Below are 27,091 nucleotides of genomic sequence, written 5' to 3' on the forward strand. Positions count from 1 at the left end.
ATTCAGCAGACAAAATGGGGACAGACAGGGCGGGTATTAAGGATGTTTACTGCCCACTGTAACACTGGCACTGTCAAAGACAACCCCAGCTGTCTGTCCTGTGCAATCGGGCAGGCAGAGGGGGCACCCGATCCCAGAAGAACGCCTTGAGAACGGAGGCCTGGGGCTGCCCACCCCAACCTCAGAGCAACAGCTCCAGGAGTCGGCCCTGGGCTCTGTGAACACAGGTGAAGTCTGTGTCCTCCCCCTCCCCGCAGTCTCAGCTCAGCCCAGACTCGAGCTCAGGCGAGCCCGGGCACAGCAGGTCAGGACACCAGTCCAGGAGTCCCACTCAGGGGCAGTCAGTGGGCTCTGCCCCCACCGCCGAGGGTCCCCAATCATGCGCTTGAGGGGATTTGAGGCATTCTCCCGAACATTCAGGTCCCTGCTCTTCCTGCCATCCGGCCCCGACCATGAATAGGACTCCGCAGAGGAGCTCTCAGAGCTAATTCAACCTACTACAGGAGGGGAATGGAGGGAGGGTCTCTGCATGCCAGTCACCCACTCCTCCAACCATGTGTTGGGGCTCAGAAAATGGTACCCCAAAGTGAAGGCCTCACAAACAGCCTCAGAAGCAAAGCTTTCCTCTGGCCTTCTCCTGCCTTCCTGTCTACCCCTCACTCTCCCGACACAAACCATAGAAACTAGAATTCTCTTCCCCACCCCTCACTCTCCCCAGAGGCAAGCCATAGAAACTAGAATTCCTCTTTCCAAGGCAGCTCATAGAAACCAGAACTCCTTTCCCCTAAAGCCACCCACAAAACCTAAAAGTATTAGCCTTTCCCTGCCTTTCTGTGTAAGAGTTGGCCATAAAGAAATTCTCCGGCTGGGCACGGTGGCTCACGCCTGTAATCCCAGCACTTTGAGAGGCCGAGGCAGGCAGATCACCTGAGGTCAGGAGTTCAAGACCAGCCTGGCCAACATGGTGAAACCCCGTCTCTAACAAAAATATAAAAAATTAGCTGGGCATGGTGGCACGTGCCTGTAATCCCAGCTACTTGGGAGGCTGAGGCAGGAGAATCGCTTGAACCTGGGAGGCGGAGGTTGCTGTGAGCCGAGATCACACCACGGCACTCTAGCCTGGGTGACAGAGTGAGACTCCAACTCAAAAAAAAAAAAAGAAATTCTCTGACCTACTTTGTTTGATAGGAGATCATGAGACCCCCACTCGGAATCCTGCCGCATGCCCTGAAGGAAGGAATGCAGCACACAGAGTCCAAGAAAAATCTGAGAGTAGGCCTTGCTGGGTTTCCCCACTCAGTCTGCTCCCATGGTGTCTTACTCCTTTCGTCCCATCACAGCTCTTCCTGGCTGTCCATTCCACCTCAAACTTAAGTGTAAAAATGGAGTTTTCCCTGGATCTTTGGGTCTTCATTCTGAAGGCTCCCATGTCACGTAAAACTTTGAATAAACACATTTGTTATGCTTTCCTCTTGTTAACCTGCCTTTTGTTATAGGAGTGTTGGCTATGACGCTCATGACGGGGAGAAAAGGGATCACCCTATAGCTGTGCCTACAATCCATTCTTCCATCAATCCATCCATCCATCCATCCATCCATCCATCCATCCATCCATCCATCCATTCCTCCATCCTCCATCCACTCACCCACCATTTCGAGTCATTCGACGCTATTCATCATACTTAGAAAGCCCTCTCCCTCTCACGCTGGCCTGCCAGCCCTGTGGCCTGGCCTCTGCCTGCCCTCACCTACCTCCCAGGCACCCTGGCCTTCTCTCTGTTCTTACAACAGGCCAGGCGTGCCGAACGCCTTTGTCCTGACTCCTCCTCTAGCCTGGACAGAACCCCCACCCCCACCCCCACCCCCAGAGCTCTGCGTGGCTGGCTCCCTCCTGTCATTCAGCTCCTAGCTCAAACATCCCCTCCTGGGACCTGCCTGCCAAATCTCAGGTACCCCAAGCGCCCCCATCATAGGACTCTGTTTTCCCATCAGCACTTCTCACCATCTAAAATTCTGGTTAATGTGTTTACTGTCTGGCTCCCTTCACCAGAGTGTGGCTTCTCATGGGAGGGGTCTCGCCTGTTTTCTTCCTTGCCAGGTTCCCTGCACTGAGTAAAGGTTTGGCAGGTTGGGGGAGCTCATCACATCCCTGCTGCCTGAAACAGAAACCATTTCTGAGCACAGCCTGAGAAGGACAGAAATAGGAGATTATAGGAGCCAAGGCAGAGCTGCACCCAGAACCCAGGGCTCCTGACTCCCAGCCCCGGCCTCTTTCCACACCATCTGCTGGCCATGCCTGGGATCCAAAGCCCTATCCTGAACTGCCCACATATGCGACTTCACTGGCTACCAACGACCACGCTGTGGGCGAGGCAGGGAGGAAATGTGGCATCTTCATTTTACTGATGAGGCCACTGTGGCAGGAAGGGGCTGTGGGGTGATTTGCCTGTGGTAATGCAGTGAGTGGTCCTGCTACTGGAGGGCTCCCCAGCGTTGACAAGCCTGGCTCCCCTCCACCTCCCTGTGCATCCGGGCAAGTGTGACTTGCGTCCACCTCCGTATAGCATCCTGTGGGAGGGAGAGGGCACCTCCAGGAAAGAGCACAGAAAGCCACGTTCTCAGGATGCAGCCAGGAGACTCAAGCCCTCTCCCAACCGGGGGCCCGGAGGGCGCCTCAGCCACGGCCTGGCTGTAAGTGAGAAGGGGAAGGACCTGGGGAAATGACTTCTCTTCTAAGAGACTCAGTGTCTTCATCTGGAAGATGAGGGGGTTGACCAGATGATCTCTAATTTCCCTAGGATCCACTTTTCTCTCCACCCCGCAATGCTCAATTTATAAGGGTCTGCAGCCTCTGCCTCAGGAATATAATCCCACAGAAGACTCGGAGCCTTAAGGTGCTATCATCTTTCTCACCCACTTTCTTCTGGGCCCTGACAACGCCCGGGAGGTAGACAGGCCAGGAATTTCCACACCATGGCCCAGCGCTTTGACGATCCCCACTTTTGAAATCTGTCAGAACTAAGTTCAAAACCTAACATGTTCAGCTTGTAATTATCAGAGTGAGAGAGAGAGAGAGAGAACCTAACATGGGCTAGGTATGGTGACTCATACCTGTAATCCCAATGTTTTGGGAGGCCGAGGCTAGAGGATCACTGAGGCCAGGAGTTTGAAACCAGCCTGGGCAACTAGTAAGAACCCATTTCCACACACAAAAAAATTTTTTAAAATTCAGACAGATGTGGTGGTGCTTAAGTCCCAGCTACTCAGGAGGCTGAGGCAGGAGGATTACTTGAGGTCAGGAGTTTGAGACTAGTTTGGGCAACATACGGGGAACCTGTCTTTATTTAAAAAAAAAAAAAACAAACAAAACTATCTGGGCATGGTGGCACATGCCTGTAGTCCCAGCTACTCAGAGGCTGAGGCAGGAGGATCACTTGAGCTGCAGAGTTCCAGGCTGCAGTGAGCTGTGATCGTACAACTACATTGAAGCCTGGGTGACAGAGCAAAACTCCGTCTCTAAAAACAAAACAAGAAAACCTAACTCCCCACTGACTGCTGCTGTGTGACCTCAGCAGGCTCGGGGATGAGACTTGGTAAAGGGCAGGTTCTCAGGGTCCTCATCCGCCCCCTTCCCTGTGACACAGAACTGCCCTTTGCCCGCTTCCCTCGAATGTGAGAACAAACAAGATACACTAAGGGTTCCTTAGAGGAAAGCACTAGAAAAAGCCTCAGCAATACTCCTTCCCTTTAAGCAGAGCCTTGGGCTCCCGCGTGCACACATCCCCACCACATGGGGTCTCATCGAAGCCCGGCTTCTTTCCTCCTCCGGGTTCGTATAATCCAGGAGACCAGAGGAAGACAGCAGGTACCTGAGATGTGCCCAAGCCTCGGCAGCTTCCTTACCCAGAGCAGAGGGCGAGGCAGGCAGCGGGCATGTGGTGGGGCTGGGCCTGGCAGTGGAGCGGCTGGCTCCTAGTCCCCATGGCCCCTCGGAGCCCAGCCTCCTCTCCCCTCTTCTGGGGCCTTGGCAGGACACATGAGATCACATCTGGGCGGTGCTCAGGGCGTCTGAGAGAGAAAAGGCCCAAGGGATGGAGGTGGGATTAATTATGTATTAACATGCTTCTGTATTAGCACTTCTGTTTACTGCAGGGCACAGTGGGAAACACATGGGGCTTGGTGTCAGAGAATCCAGGTTGGAACTGGGGCCTGGCCACTCAAGAGGTATGGGCAAGTCACAACCTCTTTGAGCCCCAATTCCTGGAAAAAGGGGATGAACAACATCTGAGCGATGTTGGAGAAAGTGTGACACAAATCAGATTTCCTCAGCTGCCAGTGGGATTGCAAGAACACCAGCCTCCCAGTATCGCTCACTGTGAGGAGGCCAAGTGCCTGGCCTGGGTCCACATGTGACTGACATGCAGGGGGTCTCATTATTACTGCTGGAGGAGCAGGGAGGTGCAGAGTGAAAGGCCTGAGGATCGGACTATTGGCAGTGCCGTTCAGGCTGGCACTCTCTGGGTGTGTCCCAGGTGGGTATACTGGGCCAGCTCTCCCTAGGCAGATCCCCACAGCAGCAACAGAAGGAAGGGGTTGTGCGGGACTCCAGGGAGGGAGGCACCCGGCTCCTTGCCTGGCTAATGCAAGCCCCTCTTTGGGGTCCCAGCTGTGGGACAGAAAGGGCTCCCCCTTCCCTAGGATGCCAGATCCATCAGCAGCTGATTATCTAATCTGTTCCCCTTGGCCTGAGGACCATGACCACAGCCTCAAGGAGTCACTGACCATGAGCTGAGTCTGACAGGAGAGGACGCTTGCAGGCCACACCCTCAGGAGGGCAGGTGTTGGGGAGGCAGGTCCAGGGCTTCTGCCTCCAGGGCCAGCCCAGAGGCTGGAGAAGTCCAAGTTCAAGTTCCTGGGGCTGACTCATCAGAAAGAGGGTGAAGAGGTCAGGGCAGGGACTGGTTGAATCAAGACAGGCTCTCCTTGCTAGGAAGAAGGGTGGGGGCCTGCAGACAGGCTGCCGCAGAAAAGAAAGGCACAGATGTGTCCATAAATACTCCTAGATTCAATCATGTGCTCCTCTGCCTCCTGTCATACAAAAGTCTCATTGATGCATCCCCTCACCCCCACGACCCAGGACCAGTGCCCCAACAGGAGGGCTCTGGGGCCCTCTCCAGCTCCTTACTGACAGTCCAGCTGCTGCTGCCGCTGCCCTGGCACGCCAGGCATGCCAGGCCCGGGTGCTGCCAAGTCACATGCTCTGCGCAGGCGAGGCCAGGCACTGCTGGGGCAGCCTTGGGGATGCAGGGTGGCGTGGCATTCGCAGGCACTGTGGGTCTGCAGAAAAGCTGGGTGCCCAGAGGCAGCTGGCCACCTGCCTGCCACTCTCCCCAGCCCCACCCACCTTCCAGGGGAGAAATCCTTGGGCAAACAGTCAGCCAGGTGTGAGCAGCACAGCAAATGCAGGGCTGGGAAAAGCAAACACAGAGGGCCTCCATGCTGCAGGCCCGCTGCCCTATGGGGTGGCATTCGGGTGGCCCTGCCCACAGCTGCCACTGGTGTCCTCAGCACTTTGCCCACAGTATTTGGAGGGTCTTCCAGGATGAATGCTTCGGCCTTCCCTCCACTGTACTCCCCGGAGGGGCCCGACTGTGAGGTGACAGAGGCAGCCGCAGGGAAGAACAGGCAAGGCATGAGTCTTCAGGGGGTGAGACGGACCTGGGCCTGGAGTCTCTGCTGGGCCACGCCTTGGCTGGGTGACTTGGAGCAAGTCAAAGAACCTCAGGGCCAGGAATGCCCACTGCACATGGCCTTTGTGAAGGTTAAATGGGATGAGGCCCACGCGGGACCACTGAGAGAGGATTTGGCACAGAAGAGGGTCTGGATACGTGGGTGCTCAGCTTAGTGCCACCTGTGGGTGTGGGGTGGAGCCAGGGCGGGTCGCAGCAGGAGAGGCAGTGCCATGGCGGTCTGGCCCACACACTCTCCCAGGCCATGCTCACCTGGCTGATCTGTGACGCCCTGGCCTTAGCCCCAGGGCAGTAAGGCCAACACCAGACTTCTGGCCAGTGGCTGCAGGCCAGCCAGGAGGGAAGGACGGTCCAGTTCTATTCTACCAGCAGGGGCTGCTGCGTCTGCTGGCCCCCAATTCAGGGCAGAATGCCCCCCAGCTGAGAAAGGGCTGTGCCCCCAGTGGCTCCCATCCAGGCCTTCAGCTGCAGATTGGCCTCCACCCATAGGCAGCCAGAGGAGGTCCTGTCTTGCCGAGGGTGCACAGCACGTCCCACTTTCTCTGCTCTGCTGCACACCACAGTTGAGTGTGCAGGCGGTCCGCAGGCCTCTGTGCCCTTGCACAGTCTATTCTGTTTGCCCAAAAGGCCTTTTCCAATCTTGCTCCCCTGGGAACTCCTCAGTGTTCCAAAGGTCAGCCTAAACACAACCTCCTCTGTGAAGCTGCCAGGGCCCACCAACCCCCAAGTGCAGACCTAATCAGTGCCCCCTCCATTCCGGGCTCCCGGCTGGGCTGGGAGCTCCAGGAGGGTAGGGCTACACTTTGCATCTCTGTGTCCTTGGCACCCAGCACCATGCCTGGTGCCTAGCAGCTGCTCAAGAAATGTCAGACAAGGCCCCCAGCCCAGCTCCCTTGCTCCTCTCAGATCATGCTGCCAGCACATTTGGCCAAAGAGACTCAGAGATGGCATGTGGGAAGCAGGGCAAGAGTGAGCTGCCCCAGGGAAGCAGGTGGGGTACGAGGTTTCCTTTCCTTTGGAAACTGTCCGTGCTACATGCACCAAGCTTCACCCACAATCAGAAGTGGCTCTGGAGGCTTGCAGGCTGCCTCCCCATCTCCAAAAGCAGAAAGCAAAGTTAGCAGGGGGGTGAGCAAAGGAAAGGGAAGTGCACCGGAACTGCAGAGAGAAAGGCAGTTGTGGCTGCCATCTGCTGTGAGCAAGATGTTTGGAGAACATGCGCTCCTCATTCTGAGGTCTCCCAGCCAACTTGCAGAGAGCTGGGCCGCCCCTCTGCAGATGGGAGCCGGCAGCTCCGCCAAGCTGCAGAGGCCCCACAGGAGAGAAGTCAGGGACCCTACCTGCCTGCCCTGACTCCTCTGGCTGGCCCAGTCTGACCTTCTGATTCTTGAGCAGACTGGGGGCCAGGAATGCCAGCCCAGGACACAAGTCACACTGCCTTTTCCAGGGAGCCCCCAACAGGCTCTGAGAAGGCAACTCCACAATAAGACTGATGATAATGTAAATATAAGGGTGATAAGGGCAGTAGTACCAGCCATTGCTCACTGAGAGCCCAACTAGCTGCCAGAAGACCTGGTACTGGGAACTTCCAGCCATTATCTCACTTCGCCCCATGACTCCCAGGGGAGGAGGAAATGGAGGGTCCAAGAAGGGGCCCTGGCACTGCTCCTCACTGCAGACACACCTGGCTACCCAGGGCCATGATGGGAGGAAATTAGCTGGGCAAGGCAGGGCATGCCTGTAGTCCCAACTGCTTGGGAGGCTGAGATGGGAGGATCACTTGAGCCCAGGAATTCGAGGCTGCAGTGAGTGCAGTGAGTGCAGTGAGCTATGACTGCACCACAGCACTCCAGGCTGGGTGACAGAGCAAGACCCTGTCTCTTAAAAAACAAAAAACAAAAAAACAGGAGAATATCCAAGTGGGAAGGAGGCTCTGAGCCACTAAGTCACAAATGCTCATTTGAAGGAGGAAGATGAGGAAGGATGTAGACAGCTGCCCCAGGCCACAACGAGGTCAGCAGCAGGCTGAGAGCAGAACTTGGAACCCTGCCCCACAGCCCAGGCTCCGGGGGCCTTGGTTCGCTCCTGCGCAGGAATGGCTGCTGTCCTCCTGTCCTTGGCACCACCTAGGGGCTAAGCCATTCCCCCAAGCAGAGCGACACATTTCCAAGGACTGAGGTAATGCTGGCCTTGCCTGGAGGGCCCATCTCAGTTTAGGCCAGGCCTCCCTCGCCCTGGCCCAGCTACTATGCTCCTGACCACAGCAGCGGGCCAAGCTCAGGAGGCTGGGCAGGGCTGGGCCTACCAACCACATTCCTTTCCAGGGCCACCCTACCCTGGGGCTACCCACAAAGGAATTAGCACAGCTAACAGCCTCATCAGAGTCACTGGAGCTGTCCATGGCACTGGGGCACAGAAACTGCTTCATTTCTCACTGGCCAGGCGAGCAGGTAGGGGGCTGAGAAGTCTGCCTGCCAAGACCGAACCATGCCAGGGTCCTGAATGTCACCCTGTGCCCTCAGCCCTGGCAAACCAGTCCCCAGAGGCTACCATCCCCTGCTATGCCATCCCAGGGAGGTCAGGGGTGGCCTCCTTCCCCTTGGCAATAGGAAGGTGAGGGTCTTGGGGCAAACCACCCAGATCCACACCTCCCATCCCACCCCGCGGCTCTACTGCCACCGCCCCCACAGGCCAGCTCGCAAGCCGTACACTCCACGTTTCTGTCTGCTCAGTCCTCCCCCAGCCCCCTACACACCGTAATTGCAACACCTCCGCCCCACTGACAGCGCCTGCCGCTGCCTGCTCGCTGCCAAGGGGGCTGGGAGGGCCCAAAGATGTGCTTCATGCAAACCTTACTGGGGAAAGGGACTACAGTTTTCCCCTTTTCTCCAAGGGGTCCTTGGATCCAGGTGCTGACCCCACTTCCTGCCTCTCTCACAGCTCTCCCCATCCCACCCCATCCCCAACCCTGGGTCGTCCAGTCTGTGAAATGCCTCTTACTCTGGGAGAGATGGAGGGAATCAATGGCTTCCCTATTCTCCTGCCTCTCCCACAGGGGAAGGGGAGGGGAGGCATGTGGCCCCTGGGGGGATCTTTCAGGGCGCGCCCCAGCCCCACTGCTCCTCCCTGCTAGGAAGTGGGGGTGGTGTGCTTGATGGACGGCTGGGCCTCAGGTCCACCGGAGTGGAAGGCAGGCGGCCAGGGTGGTGGGCACCTCCACCCCTACTCTCCCACTCCCAGGACTCCATGGGAATCGCTGTCACTATCCAGATACCTTCACAAAGAACTCGTGCCTAGGCTGAGGCACAGCCAGGCCGAGGGTGAGTCAGCAGGGAAATCCCGGCACTAGCGCCCACCGCTGGTGACGGTGCCGCTGACACCTACGGAACGGGGTGCCCAGCCCCTCCCGCAGAGGGTGAGAGGAACACCCGGGCTCCCCCACTCCCATTTCCTGCTCCCTGAGAGCGAGCCTGGTGGTGGGGGCAGGGAGGCGTCTCAGTGGGGGCGGAGTCCTGGAGCGAGGCCTCAGCAGGCTGCTGCCGTCTTTGGGCCTCTGGTCCCTTACCCTTGAACATCAGCAGGGGAGGAGGTGGGAGAACGCTCACCACAGCCCCTGGGCTCTGGCCTGGAGACTGCCACCCACACTCTGGGTATCTGGCTTTCCAGGGTCTCACTGGGGCGCACGGGGATGCACACCCTACCTCATTCCTGAAGGGCCCTGCCGCTGCCCTCCTTCCAGGCAAGGTCACTGCTCTGCCTGAGCCCAGCACCCCCACTACATGCTGCCCTGGACCCCAAAAAGGTAGGATGGAGAGCAGACTTAGGCCAGGAGTCAGTACCCTCCCTGGGAGGAGAGAGAGAGGAGGAGCAAAGAGGAGCTGAGAAGAACAGAAAGCCAGGCACAAAGCCTCCTCACAGCAGGACATCCTGTCCCTGGAGAAGCGCCTGTGGCCAGGTCCCCACAAACCCGCCAGACCGGTTGGCTGGAGAGGGGTGGGAGGCTCAGACCAGGGCGGGAGAGCAGACCTAGGACCTGGAAGCTCCCAGATGGGAAGCTCCCACTGCTCCTCCCCACTGGGAAGTGCGGGTGGGTTGGACTCAGCAGGCCCTTAGGCAGGAGCTTCTGGGGACATGAACTGGAGGATGCCAAGCCCCATCCTCAAGGAGCTCACAGTGCAGAATAACAAGGAAACCGGGGCGGGTCAGTGAGCATAGAGCTCCAACACTGATGCCCGGACCACTGCTCAGCCCCAGGCAGACAGAGAAAACTTCCTGGAGGTGCCTGATGGTTGAACAGAAAGAGCAGGGAAAGCAAAGCTAGCTCCCCTCCCCTTCACCCTCCTCCCACCTGGTTCCCCAGAGCCTGTGGGCAGATACACCTTGTGCAGGGCCAGATTCCAGCCAGCAGAGAGGCTGGGCACCACTTTAGCTCCCAACCCTGCCTCTCGGTTGCTGGCAGATGTAGTTTCTGCAGGCTCCCTGGGCCAGGAAAAACACACTTGAGAGTACACAGAGAGGGCCCGTGGGGCTGCTTCCTGGCATCACCAGAACACAGGTGCTTGGTGTTCCCCAGGCAGAGCCCTCCACTGGCGGGGAGACATGCACATGTTCGGGTTTCACCAGGCCCCCAGCTTTTATCTTCCAGGCTTCCCCTCTCCATGGTTCTTCCTGAAGACCAGGCCTCTTGCTCTTCCCAGGCAGGGAAGTGGGTAATGTAAGCGATCCAGAAACCCATCTATTACTTTGAAAGAAGACTGAAAACATGTGACCGCATGAATCCCATGGGTTTACTTCAATGTCTTTAAAACAAATGACTTGAATGGATTTCTCCCACCCTTCCTCCCCACGGAGCCACTCAATGGAAAACAGCAGCTCAAAGGGCCACAGACTCAGGGCTGCCGGAAATGGGGTATCAGACACAAAGCCTGGCAGGGGGCACTTGAATAAAGGCCGCTTTGGCCAGGAGAGGATGAAAGGCAGACACCTGACAACCAACAGGCAGCCAGCGCAGAGGCACAAAGGGTGCACGCGAGGCCGATGTCAGGTCCACGCACGCACAGGCACCCCAGCCCTCTGCTATGGGCGGTGGGTTGCTCTTGTGCCCCAGCACTGGTCTCCCTTCCTCCTGCCATGGCATGGAAGCCTGGCTGTGGGGACAGCAGTGGCCTTGCTCAGGCCCTTGCCTGGAGAGCCCTGCCCTGAGCAGCCATTTACGCGCAAACTCACTGGGCAGCTGGAACACGCAGGTGAGGTCTTTTTGGGCAGCACAAATTGCTTAGAAAAAAACAGGCAAGGAAGCAGGACTGAAGCCATGTGATAGTCCCCAGAACTTCAGAGCTGGAGGGGCCCAGGGAACTCAGATGCCAAGCCTCCCAGATTCCCCGAATCCTACAGATGAGGACCCTAAGCTCATAGAGGAATGCTGACGTGCCAAGGTCACACAGCTTTGGGCCTCTGCCCCATCCTTGGCTGCCTTCCCAGCCTCATTCATGCAGCCATTACTCTCCGAGCATATCCTATGTGCCTAGACTCTGGAATTGAGATTTAGTCGCCTAGGTGATGCCAAACTAAACTTGGCCTCAGAGGTTTGCAAGCTGGGGGTTTCCCACCTCTCAGCTGTCCCCTCCCCACCCTCTCCTCTTATGTAAAACGGAAGGAGTGCTGGCCATCATCAGGGAAGACTCAAAGCAGAGAGGAAGTAAGAAAGCAGGAGAAGCAGTGTGAAGCCCTGGGGATCATCAGCCACACCCTGGAAGTGAGGGAGGCGATGGTGAAAGTCACCCCAGTGGGGGAGTCTGGACTGCCCCTGGCTGAAGGAGGCCTCATCTTAGGCAGGGTAGGTGCGCTGTGACCGGGGACCCCAGACTAGACATGCTGACTTATGCATAAGAAAAAGACTTATCTTTTTCTTATTAAAAAATATACGTTCTCTATAGAAAATAGAAACTGGCTGGGCGCAGTGGCTCACACCTGTAATCCCAGCACTTTGGGAGGCTGGATCACTTGAGATCCATGAGCTTGAGACCAGCCTGGCCAACATGGTGAAACCCCATCTCTACTAAAAATACAAAAATTAGCCAGATGTGGTGGCGGGTGCCTGTAATCCCAGGTACTTGGGAGGCTGAGGCAGGAGAATGGCTTGAACTGGGGAGGCAGACCGCACCGCTACACTCCAGCCTGGGCAACAGAGTGAGACTCGATCTCAAAAAAAAAAAGAAACAAACCAAAAAGAAGAAAATAGAAATCACCCATGACCCCTCTAGGAAAACTATCGACTATAAACAACCTTCTAGTCTTTTTTTTTTTTTTTTCTCTATCTAATTGTGGGACCATTTGGCACCTACCACTTTTTTCTACTGAACTAAAAGGTGAGCACTTCTCCCGAAACATTTTCCTACCGCCGTCTCTCCTCATTACCATGGAGTAGTCCACATACATGACGGACAGAAGTTCATTCAACCAACTCCCTACTGGGGGATGTTAGGTTGTCTCCCTCTTCTCAGTGTGAGAAAACCCCACAGCTGGGCCCCAGGCAGAGTGGCTCTGAGGTCCTGGGCTTTGGTGGCAGGATCTTGCAGGAACCCGGAACTCCTGACCCCAGCCTGGTGTTCCTTCTCCCCCTGGCAGGGGCAAAGGTTTATGCATAAAGGGTGGGAGTGAGGAGCAGGGATTCTGCCCTTCTTCCCATCTCTCAGGCAGTAAGTGGTCCCCAGTGACTCTCAAACTTATGCAGACTCCCAGGCCCTGCCCAGCAATTCTGAATCAGTAAGCCCAAGGCAGGGCTCAGGAACCTATATTTATAGGTTCCAAGTTCTACCATGGCCAACCCCAGGAGACTCTGAGGCTGGAGTTAACCCACCTGCACTCAGAAACTCTGCTCTGAAGGATGAGTCCTGGCCAGGACTGCTCAAGTGTGCACAAGCAGAACTTCCAGAGCTGCAGGCCCCTCCCAGCGATTCTGATGTGCAGGAGGGTGGTGGTGAAGGGGTGCTGAGGTGCTGCATTTCCAACCTGGTCCCAGGTGGTGCTGCTGCTGCCGGCTCATGGGCAGCAGCAGCATCACCTGTGGGCACCTGTGCAGGCCCTGGGTTCTGCCTGGATGTACGATCACAGCAGGCTCTAATGCACTGACTATGGGGCACATACTCTGCTCTCCAGACTCAAGGTGAGGTGTGCTCCAGGGCCTGCAGCAGCAGCATTACTGGGAGTTGTTAGAAATGCACATCTGGGGCCGGGCGCGGTGGCTCACGCCTGTAATCCCAGCACTTTGGGAGGCCAAGGCGGGCGGATCACAAGGTCAGGAGATCGAGACCACGGTGAAACCCCGTCTCTACTAAAAATACAAAAAATTAGCCGGGCGCGGTGGCGGGCGCCTGTAGTCCCAGCTACTCAGGAGGCTGAGGCAGGAGAATGGCGTAAACCCAGGAGGCGGAGCTTGCAGTGAGCCGAGATCGCGCCACTGCACTCCAGCCTGGGCGACAGAGCGAGACTCCGTCTCAAAAAAAAACAAAAAACAAAACAAAAAAAAAAAAAAAAAAAAAAAATGCACATCTGGGCCTAGCAGCCTGAACTGGAATCTGCATTAGTAAGTTCCCCAGTGATCTGTGTGCCCATCAAAGAAGCACGATGCTGAGTCTGTCACAAGCCAGCATCATCTCATGTCACCTCCTAATTCTCCTCAGAGGCCAATTATTCCCTGATTTTACAGGTGGAAACTGCAGCTGAGAGGTGAAAGGACCTGGTTAAGGACTCGACTACCCCCAGCAGGAGCTGCAACAGGAAGCCAGACCGTCTGGCCTGAGCTCTCAACCCTACATCCCAACACCCCCTGTGGTTTCCCATTCAATCACCACCAGCACTCCAAGGTGGGTTCACTCCACTTTATGGAGACTCAATGAGGTCAAATCAACTGCTCCAAAGCGCTCCCTGGAGCATGGTGGAGCCTGCCCCTGTGCCTGTGTTCGTTCCCTCTCAGCCCACTCTGTCTGCAGGCACAGAACCAGAGCGCAGGGCCAGGTTGGGGGGGTCCCACCTCCAAATCCTGCAGGCTCTGCAGACACAGTTGGAGGCAGGAAGTGGGAACCAGAGCGGAAGAACCAGGAGCTCGATTTGGGCTGAGGACACTCTTTCTTCACAGCCAGACTCAGTTTTGTGTGCCTTTTGAAAGGAGACAGAGAATAGCCGGGCTCGGCCCAATGAGACCAGCCTCTTTCAACCTTCTGCTTGCTGCCATTTCCAATTACAATTTCAGAGGGCTCCTATAATTTATACATCCCAAGATGCACTGCCCCAGCTGCTTTATGATGGGAGTTCATTACACCATTAAGATTAAACTTTTATAAAGTACTGAGCAGCTGGTGGGCTGGGCGCCCAGCTTCGTTACTGCTGCCGGAAGCCTGCTGAATAGGGTTCACCTGGGGAAGGGAGGGGTTAAAGGCGCCAAGAAATGGAGACGGCAGCTGCTCAGGTGCCCTGAGCCCTCCATTAGGCGGTGTTCTAAACTGCATGGTGTAGCAGGCAGGCAGCAAGGAGAACAATCTGGAATGGCACTGGCAGGGGCATGTGGGGTGAGAGGAGCCATGCTGTGTGAGCCTGAAAGCCGCCTGCCGCAGCCGGCGAAGTACAGGGTCGGTGAAGGTCAGGTTGGGCAGCGGGAGTAAAAAGGTGGTGCAAGCCACGGGTGGGTCTACACACGGGGAGCGGCGAGGGCTTCCTAGGAGCGGGGCCTGGTCTTCGCAGCAAGAGGATAGCCACAGGGGGCCTTCCTTTTGTGGGAGGCTGTTCCTCCCGTGGTTCACAGGATCCCCCAAACACCATGCCAGGTGAGGAGAATGAGACCACCACGCCCTGAGAGCAGGGGCCAGATGGGACCTGAGTCCCAGCTACAAACACGCAGCCTCTAACAGAGTCCTTCAATTCCCCAGGGAAGCTGAGGCCCTAGACCTGAACCCCTGCTGTGAAATGAGTGCTTCCTCCATGGGTGCCATGGGACTGTCCTGAGCACAGAGCCTAGAGGGGGTGAGTGTCTAGAAAATGGAAACCATCACTGTTCATGGCATTAAATGTGTCCCTACACATAAGGCACTGTGTAGCAGAGAGGACTCTCCGCAACACGTTTGCCATTGTGGCTGCTGGTAGAGTGATAGTGTCTGCTTATGCCAACCCAGGAACTCCCTTAGGACGAAGTGATACCATTTATCTTATTATTCCCAGCTCCAGGCACAAGGCTTAGCAAGTAGGTGCTCAATAAATGTCCTCGAATAAATGGGTAGATGGGAGATTACACGTGGCAAAACTATTCTCTGCTCCACGGTCTGGTCCCAGTCCCAGTGAAGGTGTCAAAGGAGAACCAAGTTCTTTTCAAACGTATGAAACTGAAACAAACTCTTAAGAAAAATTCCTTAAGTTCCTAGGGGGAAAGAGACTTGGGTATGGCTGGTGTTCTGGCCCTGGGGGTGCACTGGGGCTGATTCTGGCCTTGCAGCCCAGGAGAGTTTGCAGTGCCTGGAAGCTCAGGCCTCAGCTGGTGCTCTGCAGACCCGGTGGGCAGGGCTCCCATTGCCCTGGAGAGGCTGCCCAGACCAGAGAGGATGGCATGGAAATCTGTGAGGCCAAGTCATGACCCCCCAACTCTTAGGAGGGCAGCTGGAGAAGCTGAGGGGCTTTGTTCGGTGAGACTCAGAGAGTCTGAGGAAGAAACTGGCTTCCCCCAAGGGCTTCAGAGAGGAAATGTTAAAGAAAAGGCAGCGGATAGAAGAGGTACCAAAAGAGGCTGGGCACAGTGGCTCATGTCTGTAATCCCAGCATTTTGGAAGGCTGAGGTGGGTGGATCACCAGGTCAGGAGTTCAAGACCCGCCTGGCCAAGATGGTGAAACCCCGTCTCTACTAAAAATACAAAAATTAGCCGGGCGCGGTGGCAGGCGCCTGTAATCCCAGCTCCTTGGGAGGCTGAGGCAGGAGAATCGCTTGAACCTGGGCAGCAGAGGTTGCAGTGAGCTGAGATCGCACCACAGCATTCCAGCCTGGCCAAAAGAGCAAGACTCCGTCTCAAAAAAAAGAAAAAAGAAGAGGTGCCAAAGGAAGGAAACCAAAATAGAGGAACCAAACGGAACCAGGGACTGTGGGGTTGGGACAGCCAGTTCTCATAGAGGGTCAGGACAGGAGCAGGGTGAGATACTGGACGGGTGGCAGGATACTGCCAGCTTTGAGAAGTGGCCCAGCTGCTTGTGGGGAGCAAAGCCCAAGAGGCCAGCTCCAACACAGGAGTGCTGCAGGGGAGCCTCAGCATCAGGAAAGGGAGGGTCCCATCAGACATAGCACATGCCTGGGCTCATGGAGAACAATTATGAGAAGTAATTGTGGTCATTAATAATAGCAGTTAACATTTCCTGAGTACTTATGATGTTCTTGGCATTGGGCGGAACTTCCTACATCATCTCATTTGATCCTAACATGCCATGTTCCATTAGAGCCCCCATTTAGGAGATGAAGAGGCCAGGCACGATGGCTCATGCCTGTAATCTCAGCACTTTGGGAGGCCGAGGTGGGCAGATCACGAGGTCAGGAGATAAGACCATCCTGGCTAACACGGCAAAACCCCGTCTCTACTAAAAATACAAAAAATTAGCCAGGCCTGGTGGCAGGTGCCTGTAGTCCCAGCTACTGGGGAGGCTGAGGCAGGAGAATGTCGTGAACCTGGAAGGTGGAGCTTGCAGTGAGCTGAGATTGCACCACTGCACTCCAGCCTGGGTAACAGAGTGAGACTCCGTCTTCAAAAAAAAAAAAGAGGAAACTGAGGCTCAAACAGGTCAAGTGACTTGCACAAGTAGTAGTGGTCTTAAATAAAACTCTGTCTTTATGCTAAAGCCCATATCTGAAGGCCTATGCTATGAATTTAAAGAGGGAGAGAGAATGAATCAGAAGTGGATAATCTTGGAGACCAGGCAGACTCAAGTGGGTGAAGTGGGCAGGTGCTAACTGGGAGGCAGGGCACTGGGAGTTCCCAGCCCCTGCAGCTGAGGCTGAAAAGGCCAGGACAGTCCCCTCAGCCACTGGGCCTAGGGCTGCCCAGTGATTCTGCAGCCTGCCCCAAAACTGCAGCGGGGCAGCTGTCCCAGGGCAGTGGAGGAGCCTGGATGAAGTGGGAGTTGGCTAAAGGGCGTGCCAGGGGAGCCTGATGTAATCCTGGCCTGCAGAAAGCGGAAACTTGGGAAGTGAAACAAAACAATCCCCTAACGGTAGCCTGGCCACAATTTCCAATGAACGATGGCAGGCATGCCTTGCCCCCACCCACAAGTCCAAGGGCTCTGCCTTTTTCTTCAGGCCCTGGCAGCACGTGTCATCTTCCCCAGCCCCAGCCCAGCACTGAATTGCGCTCCGAGTAAGGCTGATGAGAAAGCAGAGGATTCCCAGCCAGCGCCCCGGGAGCCTTGCCACTGTGAGGCTGGTGGCCCCACCGCTTTCGGGAACAGACACAGGGCTCACCTCCTCACAAGGCTTTCCGCATGTGTTGAGGGGTGAGGGGAGGTCTGGGCGGCTGCCTGGCGAGCTATCCTCCTTCCTCCCCACACCCAGCCTGAACTGACCTAGTTAGGCTGCATGTGGGAGATGGGAGAGGAAGTAGGGCCCAGAACCCCCCTCGGGCCCCCTGCACTTCCACACAACCCAGGCGCCCAGAGTGGGAGGGACCGCCTCCAAAGACCCAGGCACTGCTCACCCAGCCAGGACAGCAGACCAGGGCCTGGCAGCCACTCTAAGCATCTCCCGCCCCTCTCCTGGCCACACAGGTTCCTCAAGCAAGTTCTTGGCAGCCGGCAAGCTGCGGAATTCATCTGCTGGGCCGGGGTGGCTCTGAGGGTGGGTGCAGATGCCTTGGCTTGGGTCTATGTGCCCAGCCTTAAATATTCTCAGCCTTCATGCCAGCTCTTGAATCTCATATACGAGCAATCCTAATCCTTTGTTAGTACAATGTCTTTCCCAAAGGCCTTTCCCTTCCAGTGTTGCCTTTGAACAGTGAGGGAGACAGGATAAATATTGCTGCTATTATACAGACAGGGCAACCGAGGCTAACAAAAGAAAAGTGACTTGTTCACAGCTCCCCAGCAGAGCCAGGTACACTCCAGGCCCAGCAGTCCCATGTTCCTTGTTATGGTCATGAGGATCAAATGAGAGAAGGTACAAAAAGTGCTGAGCTTGGTGCCTGGCACCTTGCTCCCTAAATGTTATTTCACCATGATCATTATGCTTCATTGAGGACACAAATCAGTGAGGGGAACACACATCCTCTCTCTGAGGGGCGCCAGCACTATCCAGATAAGACAGTGCTAGAAGATGCCTTTGTTTGGCCAGGCGCAGTGGCTCACCCCGTAAGCCCAACACTTTGGGTCGCCAAGGCAGGTGGATCACCTGAGGTCAGGAGTTCAAGACCAGCCTGGCCAACATGGTGAAACCCCGTCTGTACTAAAATAAAAATTAGTCGGACGTGGTGGCGGGTGCCTGTAATCCTAGCTACTCGGGAGGTTGAGGCACGAGAATCGCTTGAACCAGGAGGCAGAGGTTGCAGTGAGCTGAGATCACACCACTGCACTCCAGTCTGAGCCACAGAGAGAAACTCTGTCTCAAAAAAACAGAGTGCTGTCCGGGCGCGGTGGCTCAAGCCTGTAATCCCAGCACTTTGGGAGGCCGAGACGGGTGGATCACAAGGTCAGGAGATCGAGACCATCCTGGCTAACCCGGTGAAACCCCGTCTCTACTAAAAAATACAAAAAACTAGCCGGGCGAGGTGGCGGGTGCCTGTAGTCCCAGCTACTCGGGAGGCTGAGGCAGGAGAATGGCGTGAACCCGGGAGGCGGAGCTTGCAGTGAGCTGAGATCCGGCCACTGCACTCCAGCCTGGGTGACAGAGCGAGACCCCGTCTCAAAAAAAAAAACAAAAAAAAAAAAAACAAAAAAAAAAAACAGAGTGCTAGAGTCAGTGGAGCACGGAGAAAGGCCTCATGGAGGAGGTGGGCTTGTGTGGGACCTGAGGGAGAGAGAGAGGTGGGGTGTGGACAGGGACACCAAAAAGAACCCATCCTGGGTTCAAACCCTGGCTCCCTGCCTCGCTGAGTGTCCCTGAGCAGGTGATGCAAGCTCCCTAAGCCTCCTGTAAGACGTAGGTTGGAGGGATGGGAGCGTGCAGGTGGTTGCTGTTGCAAAGAATAAATGACATCCATCCTCTATACACTCTCCTGGGTTCAGTTCCTCCACACTGAGAAAATGGAAGTTATTGTTATTATTATTTTGTGGCTGAGCAAAGCCTCCTGGAGACATGCCCTGGTGCCCTCCCTGACCTCAAACCTGAAAGGCTTTGAGAAAGCTAAGTGCAGGGCCCTGTCCCCAGGAGACAGAGGTGCGGCCCCAGGGAGCCCACTCCACTGTGTGGACTGCCCATCAGGAGCAGCCAGGGGCTGGGAGGTGCAGGGTGTGTTATATAAATGAAGGGACATCAATAATAGATTAACCTCAAGGAAGTCCAGGAACATCAATCATCAATTAATTAAATGGCTCCAGGAGAGACAATGACGAGGGGCCCATTCGGGATGAATTCGAGGCAGCATCCTGTCTCACCTTACACAGTAGAGGGCCACCGTCCCGACCTCGACCCCAGAGCTGCAGCTCCCTGGCCAGGACCGTCTCCAGGTGTAGGACTGGTTCACAGGAGCAGCCCCCAAACACAGGTGAGGGCAAGCCCTGTTCTCCTCCATCCTCCCCCAGGCTCTGAGAACTCCCAAACGCTGAAAGGGTTTTGATGAAACTTCCCAGAATAGTAACCTCCTGGGCTGAACTCAGGCAGGCGAAATTTCAAGGGGTAATTTGGTGAGAAAATGATCAAATGCCTGGAAATAAGTGCTGTGAACACTGGAACCCCCTCAGTGGGTCTTCGGGGATGGGAACAGCCTCGAGGGCAGCCCTGAAAGCCTGCCGTTCACGCTCCTGCCCGGCACTGACGGGAGTCAGACCCGCTGAAAGTCAAAGTCAAGTGTGGGCAACACAGTCCAGGCGGCGACTCCGAGCTCAGCTCAGCTTCCCGGCCCCACTTCCCACCCCTTCCCCTCCTAGTGACCAAGCTGACCAATCTCATGGCTTCTGTCTCCCTTCCATAATCAGGCTTTGTCTCTCCCCTTGCCCCTGCAGAGTGGCCACTGCCCTAGTTCAAGCCCCTCGCACCTGGGCACCCCCTACTCCTGTCCCTCAGTACCCTGGCACCTGCTGCCACACCACTCTTCCTGGGGGGTGGCACCAGCCCCCAAACCCTTGCTCAGAACATTTCAGTGAATGCCCATGTGTTCACAGATTGGAGACTAAACCTTCAGCCCTGCCGTCGTGGCTCCCGGGGACCCAGTTCCAGCTCATTTTTCCAACCTTAGCTTTCACCACTTCTGGTGTATGCACCCTACACTCAAGCCAGACAGCAAACAGGCAGCAGTTCCCCCTCCCAGCCACCAGTCACCCCCCAACCTGCCCCCGTTGCTGCCAGTTCCTCTACAACCACCTTCCTTTGTTCATTCCCACTGGTCCCCATGGCCCACATAAGAAGGCCGTGGCCACCCAAGTCTCCCCGACCTCCCTGGCTCGAGTCACTCTCCCTCCTTTGACCTCTGGCATCACTCATTTCTAAATATTAATTATATCTTCTCAACAGATTTTAAGCAACTTGAGGTCAGAATCTACACCTTATAGGCTCTGGTATGCCCACCTCATCTGCATGCCCTCACTAACCCCCACCTCACACCTGGTGCTCAAGAAACAACTATCAACTATGTCCAAGTGGAAACATTCCTCAAGGCTAAGATACACTCTTGCTGATGACACTGTTAACGGATATGCAAGATTCTGTCTATCCCAAGGATGTGGGAATCTAACTTCTTATCAAGTAATGAGACTCATTACATCTTCCCTGCTGCTAATATATGCAGATCACGACATAACCACTTTTCTATGGAAAGGATTCTGGCCACAAGAGCAAAAACATTTTCTCAGTGCGTGTTTTCATCGCGATCTCTCTATGCGCCAGGCATTACCTGGGAGAATTATTGCCATTCGGCCTTCAGAGGTTTAACTGTCCCCATCTTACAGATTAGGAAACTGAGGTGTGCCAGCATCCAATCCGGGTCTGTGAGGTTCCAGAGTCTGAAGTCATAACCACCCATAGGCTACAATGCTATCTTCTGTCATGGGGGGGAGGGGACTGTCCCCAGCTGACTTCCAGGTGGCTCAAGGAGGAGCATGGAAGCAGGCGTGTGAGACACCCACAGGTAGCGCACAGAAGGGTGTGAGAGCCCCGCCTGCAGCCCGGCTTCCTTCTAAGGAATACTGAGAAAGCACTCGGCTCCTCATGTTAACAGTCATAACATGAGGTATGAAACCCACCCTCTGCCCTCCCACAGCCTGAAGGCAGCCTCCTCCGACACCCACTGTTCCCTCCTGCTGTGAAGAGCCCGGCAACACCCGGCTCCGCACACCCACCAACACCAGGCCAGCCAGACACGGGAGCCCGCGAGCTCCCACACCACCAGGCGCTCCACACCCCCTCCGCCCTCACTTCCCACAGAAACACTTACGGACACAAGCAGCTTTACACACGTGCGCTCCCCGGGCAGCCCTGCGGTGGTAACAGCCCCATCCCCATCTACAGGACTTGGGTGTTCCTGCCAAACGCCCCATGAAAACAACACCCTTACCCATGGTCACACCGATCCCCTCCATGGCATCTCCCTGGACTCCTTCCTCAGCAGCAAAGAGGTCCTCACAGATAAGGCAGTTTCCTGGGTCTTTCCTGCCCACACACACAACCCACATCCACACCCACACTCACGCTTCCCATCCAACCCAGAAAGACCACGCCCAGCCCAAGTCAGTGTCAGAAACAAAAAAAGAAAATCAAAATAAACCATTTTCAGCCCTGCCCGCTGGGGAGGTAACCGCATCCTGCAGTGTCCTGGGCTTCGCGGTTCTAAAAGATTTATCTTCCTCTGACCACATGCTCATTGATATTTCCCCCAGCGCTACTTGCCCAGTCCACTGGAGTGTAATGTAAAGCTATTCCGGTGAGAAATTGAAATCACGGAGTGATGGGCCAACAGGTAGATTAAACACCAGGGTTCCCCTCGGGTCTCGAGGAGAGGGACTGGGGGACGAGTGGCTTCTAGCAACAAGCTGTGCCTTCAACTGCAGCCTTCTGGCCTGCTGCTGTCAGCTCTGGTCCAGCATCCTCTGGCCACAGATGCCTGGCTCCCTGGCACCCCTAAAGCAGAGCCAGGCACTGTGATTTATGGAGCAGCTGAGGAATTGCCAGGAGCTGAGTAAAGCAACTTTTAGAGAAACACGGACAAGGAACATGGGAATATGACTGGGGACCAAGGTTGAAATATTGCAGCTCCAGGGAGCTGCTTGCCCTCGAGGTCCACTCCTAACTGACTGGCCTCCTGCCTCAGCTGGAAGTTACTTGAAATCAGCATCTGTGCACAATGACAAGGGTGCTAACCTGGCTGGGCTCCCTGCTGCCCCAAAACCCCAGGACTGGGAAGAAAGCTCGGCTCTCCTTTTGGGGAACAGAGGCCAACTCCTCCTCTCAGTGTCTTCAGATCGGCCCTGCCTGCCACCCAGCTCTGCTGTGCAGTCCCAACATCCCAAGCAGATGGCAAAGGGCGGCTGAAAAGGGCTCCTGGAGCCCCAAACCATAAGGCTGAACCACAAATCAGAACAAACAGGCGGACGTGTGGAGGGTGAGCTGAGGAGACTTGAATACTGAATATTCACAACAGGGCGGCTGGAGGCTTCCTCCTTAATGGACTCTGCACTTAAGAGAGCTTTCCAGACACAAGCTGAAGTGCCCAGCAACTCCTCGGGGGAGGTATGAAGGCACTGCAGGGAGCGGGTGAGACGGGCCATGGACACCCCTCAGACCAACATGGGAACGACCAGGGAAGCACCTGCAATGCTGGACAGTGTCTGGGTGGCAGCTATGGGGACAGGGCGAGTCTATAGCATGGAAAAGTCAGTTCACAACCCTGGGTCTGGCAGGGCCATGTCCTCCTTCTACCCACATGGCTTGACACTGCAGCCTGGGCACAGGGCAGAAGCCTGTGAAACGGGTTGCCGGCTAAGGCAGACACCTGCATGGAATGCTGGAGAAACGCCCTGGGTTAGAGAAAAACAGGCCTTCCAGCGCCACAGGGCAGGGTCTGCAACTCAGGCTCTGCAGCTTGTTGTCAGGAATTAGGCTCCTGGTGGCAGAGAGGAGAGCAATGTGCAGCCGCCCTCATCCTCCCCACCTGGGAAGGCACTTCAGCCAGAAGTGGGGCCACATCGGGAGATGTGTCTGCCCTCAGAGGTGCCCGTAGCCCCCTTTCCTTTCCCCCATGTGTGAGGGCATCCTCCACACCCCCTGATCCCCCTGCTATCCAGCCTCAACCTCCCGCAGGACCATCCAGACCTGAGCCACATCAATCTGTGGATGATCTGACCCACTTCATATCCTTCAGGCCACAGCCCAAAAGACGCTGATGTGACTGCTCCCCACTCCCGTTCTCAGAACCCAGAGCCCAAGGAAATTCTCAAGAGAAAACACACACACTTCCCAAGTCTTCCTCCCACACAGGTACCCTAGATCTGTCAGCCACAGACACCTCCCAGACCTACCCTGGCAATGAGGCACGTTTGCCGCCCAGGCAAAGTGCTTCCTCCTGCTTGGGCCACTCCTGCAGGACTTCACAGCTGCCGGGGCCATGCTCAGGACCGTCCTCGGGAGACCGGGGGCCTGGTTCCAGCTCAGCAGCTGACTCATAGTGTCAACAGATCCCACTGGCCCCCACCAGGAGCATGTGCGCTCAGGGCCTCTAATTCCCTATGACAGGCCCTCGACCTTCCGGCTCCCTTCCTCCCAATCACATCCCACGCCACCATTTCCTATAGCTCCTGCCTCCAGCCCTGGTCTCTTTACTTGATGAGACTCTCTGACCTTTGTACAGTCTTTCGCTGTTTGCAAAGGGTTTCCACGTGCACCATTTCCTTTCATTCTTTACTACCAGACCACCATGTGACATGCCTTGATTGGTGAAGTCACCTGCTGAAGTTCACACAGTCAACACAGGAATTAAAGTGATCTGCCCCCAAAGGCATTGGACAGTGCTCTAGTTATAGGGAACTCATCAGCATCTCCAAGCACCCACCTTGGCAATTTGGCGACCACCTGCCACCCTAGTCTCCAATATCCTCAACATCATCTTTTTGGATGCGTAAGTGCCTTCTCCAGCACAAGCTCAATCCTGTTATTCTTCTACCACTGATCCCACTCCCCCAAGAGATCCATGAAGAACTGAAGATTTCCCCTACACTATAAGACTTCTCGCCGGGCGCGGTGGCTCAAGCCTGTAATCCCAGCACTTTGGGAGGCCGAGACGGGCGGATCAAGAGGTCAGGAGATCGAGACCATCCTGGCGAACACGGTGAAACCTCGTCTCTACTAAAAAATACAAAAAAAAAAAACTAGACGGGCGCGGTGGCGGGCGCCTGTTGTCCCAGCTACTCAGGAGGCTGAGGCAGGAGAATGGCATGAACCCGGGAGGCGGAGCTCGCAGTGAGCTGAGATCCGGCCACTGCACTCCAGCCTGGGCGACAGAGCGAGACTCCGTCTCAAAAAAAAAAAAAAAAAAAGACTTCTCTAGGGGGAGCTGGAAATTGCTTCTCTGAAAAGTAAGGCACTAGGTGATGCTGAGTGAGACCTTCACCCAAAGCTTCCCAAAGGACTGGTGAGAGCAGACACAATCTCAGCGCAGATGGAAGGGGGTTTAACATAGGAGCCAAGCAGAGAGGACAGAGCCCTTGGAAAGGAATTTAAGCCTGGGGGTGGGAGTCCCAGTGGCCCCAGCAGATTCCCAGTGGCTGCAGAATCATCTTTCAAGCATCCCCCAATCGATCCAATCCTCTGGACCCAAAGGCTCCCAAGCATCAAAGAAGAGAGTCAACTTCCAGATACCGTGGAGTGAACCCATCAACCCAAGGAGAAGGCAGTGCCCGGTGACCACAGATAGATGGTGCGTTGTACCACTCCCTGACCCGCTAACCCGGGCTACCTGCTTGTTTCTCAGGACATATTCTGGGACAGTGATCACCACTGAAAATCATCCACGCCTCCCTTCGTCCCCAAAGCTAGATGAATAGCGAGCCCAGGACAACGGTAGTGCCTGGAAGGTCTCTGTCTGGGTTACTATCAGGGCCCTTGTGGTAGAAGCTTCTCCTGGCATCTCCTGTTTATGCCCATTATAAAGGACACTAATCTTCTCCCAGACTTCTGCCCTCCTCAGTCCAGTGTACCCAACAGGCATTAAAACTGGACCCCCATGACAGAGGCAGTGTCCCCTTCATCGCCCGTGGGGAAGGATGGGCATTTACCCTTCCCATTCATCAGGATGGGAGGGCCACGGCCTCCCCCCACGGCAGTGCCAGGTAGCCCCCTGCACCACACCGTGCCAAGGCCCTTTCTCACAGTCACGCCAGGAACTCTAGCCATGCTGAGGACACCAATTCTTCAAGCCCCCAGTGCTATCACCCCAGACCATGTCAAGCCCAAGGCCAGAACCATCCCAACACCCAAGCAACGGCAGCACTTCCTCACACCCATGCCAGCGGCACCACCATGCCGGCACGAGCTGGCCACCTACCCCAGAACCAGTCCGAGGGCCGTGCCCATCACCTACCTGTGCCGACAGCTGCACCACCTCACACCTGGGAGGCCACCACCGCACCAAGGTGGAGGCGAGTCTTCTGAGATCCGTGCCAGGAAAACCACGCTGTCTGTGCCGGACCCACGTTGCCCACGCCCGTGCCACGCGTGTCACCATCCCCACGCCGGTGCCAGGGGCTCCACAGACCTCACACCTGCCACGGGCGCGCGTGGCAGCTGCAACTCCGCCCGCCGACCCGTCGGGCCGGCCACCGCGCGCCCTGGACACTGCCCAGCCCGCCGCGCCGCTCGCACCGCGCCCGCGCCCGGGACCGGCCCGCCGCGCGGGAGGCCCCCCTTACCTCCCGCCCGCCGCAGGGCTCGGCCCGCCGCCGCGACCGCCACCTCCATCCTGGGCTCCCCAAGGCCCCGATTCACTAACGCCGCTTCCGCAGGGCGCCGGCGCCGGCGCGAAGTCCGCCTCCGCCCCCCGGGGGACGCTGCGTCCTTTACGTAAACCCCTCTCCGCCGCCAGCGGTGACCATGGCGACGGTCGTGGGGCGGCAGCGCCCCCTGGCGCCAGGGAGGGGAGAGGCGTCGAGGCCCGAGCGAGCCGAGCCTCCGCGGGCGCCTGCCCTGCGCGTGGGGGCGGTGGGCGCCCGGCTCAGGCCGCGGCGGGGGCCCCGTGGGCGGCCGGGAGGGGTGGACTGGCCGCGCTGCGTCGGGGGAAGGGAACCGCCTGGGTGCCTGCCCCTCCTTTAGGCCCCTCGTGACCAGTTTTAGCGTGGGAGAGGGAAAAAAGCAAGTATGATCACTGGAGAGCTGGTTCATGTGTGGGGAGGAGAGAGACGGGTCCCACCTCCTCGGGGTGACTGAACTCTGCTTGAGAAGTTGGAGCACGTCTTTTGTGTCTGGGTACCCCCTCCTCCCTACCACCCTCCACCTCCCACCCCCCACCCGCGTTCCCAGTGCCCAGCCTCGTGCCGGGCCTCCAAAGGGGCTTGCTTGGTCAATTTTGAATTTCTGGTAAATGAAGAAAACCGCCCCTCCTGTTCCCCTTCACGCCCATTTATTCACCGTAAGTCGCTTACACCTCTCTGGGAGCGCTGTACTGAGCTGGGGGCGTGGAGGACAGAGAGGAGCAGAAGGCGGGCCCTGACTTCAAGGAGCTCATTCTGCTGGGGAGGAGACGCCGATGGAGGGGGTTTTAACATAGGAGCTAAGCAGAGAGGACAGACAGAGCCCTTGGAAAGGAATTTAAGCCTGGGGGTGGGAGTCCAGTCTGCAGGTCGGGATGACTCAGCTGGGTCCCAAAGATCCAGTAAAGATTCATCAGAGACAAAGAGGGGAAGAACATGTTTCTTTCAGGCAAGAGAAGTGCCTCTAAATGTTTCCTAGGCCCTGTTGCCATCCCCAAAATCACAGTGATCCCGCAGTTCAGTACAAGTGGGAGCCATAGGTGAACAAGGAGGTGTGGGTAGTGGGGTGCCCGGGTTGAGCAGAAGTCTCGGTCTGAAAATTACGTGGACATTTGGGTTGGAAATGAGACTGTGAGTCCAGGACTGCCTTCTATTGAAGCAGATGGAGCCACTTCTGGAAGGAGTTCTGTGTTACCTGTGATTATTTAGAAAGCAAA

The 27,091-nt window shown here is 56.2% G+C and overlaps 1 protein-coding gene across 1 annotated transcript in view; it reads right to left on the reverse strand.

Moving 5' to 3' along the window:
• The window catches only part of DAGLA (diacylglycerol lipase alpha), a 67,977-nt gene extending 42,040 nt beyond the window's left edge, over positions 1 to 25,937 (reverse strand). Inside the window, exon 1 of the mRNA XM_050756883.1 lies at positions 25,818 to 25,937. The gene's annotated coding sequence lies outside the window, so the exon portion shown is untranslated. The remainder of the gene's footprint in view (positions 1 to 25,817) is intronic.
• Between the last annotated feature and the right edge of the window lie 1,154 nt (positions 25,938 to 27,091).

This window comes from Macaca thibetana, chromosome 14, assembly GCF_024542745.1.
Source record: "Macaca thibetana thibetana isolate TM-01 chromosome 14, ASM2454274v1, whole genome shotgun sequence".
Lineage (NCBI taxonomy): Eukaryota > Metazoa > Chordata > Mammalia > Primates > Cercopithecidae > Macaca > Macaca thibetana.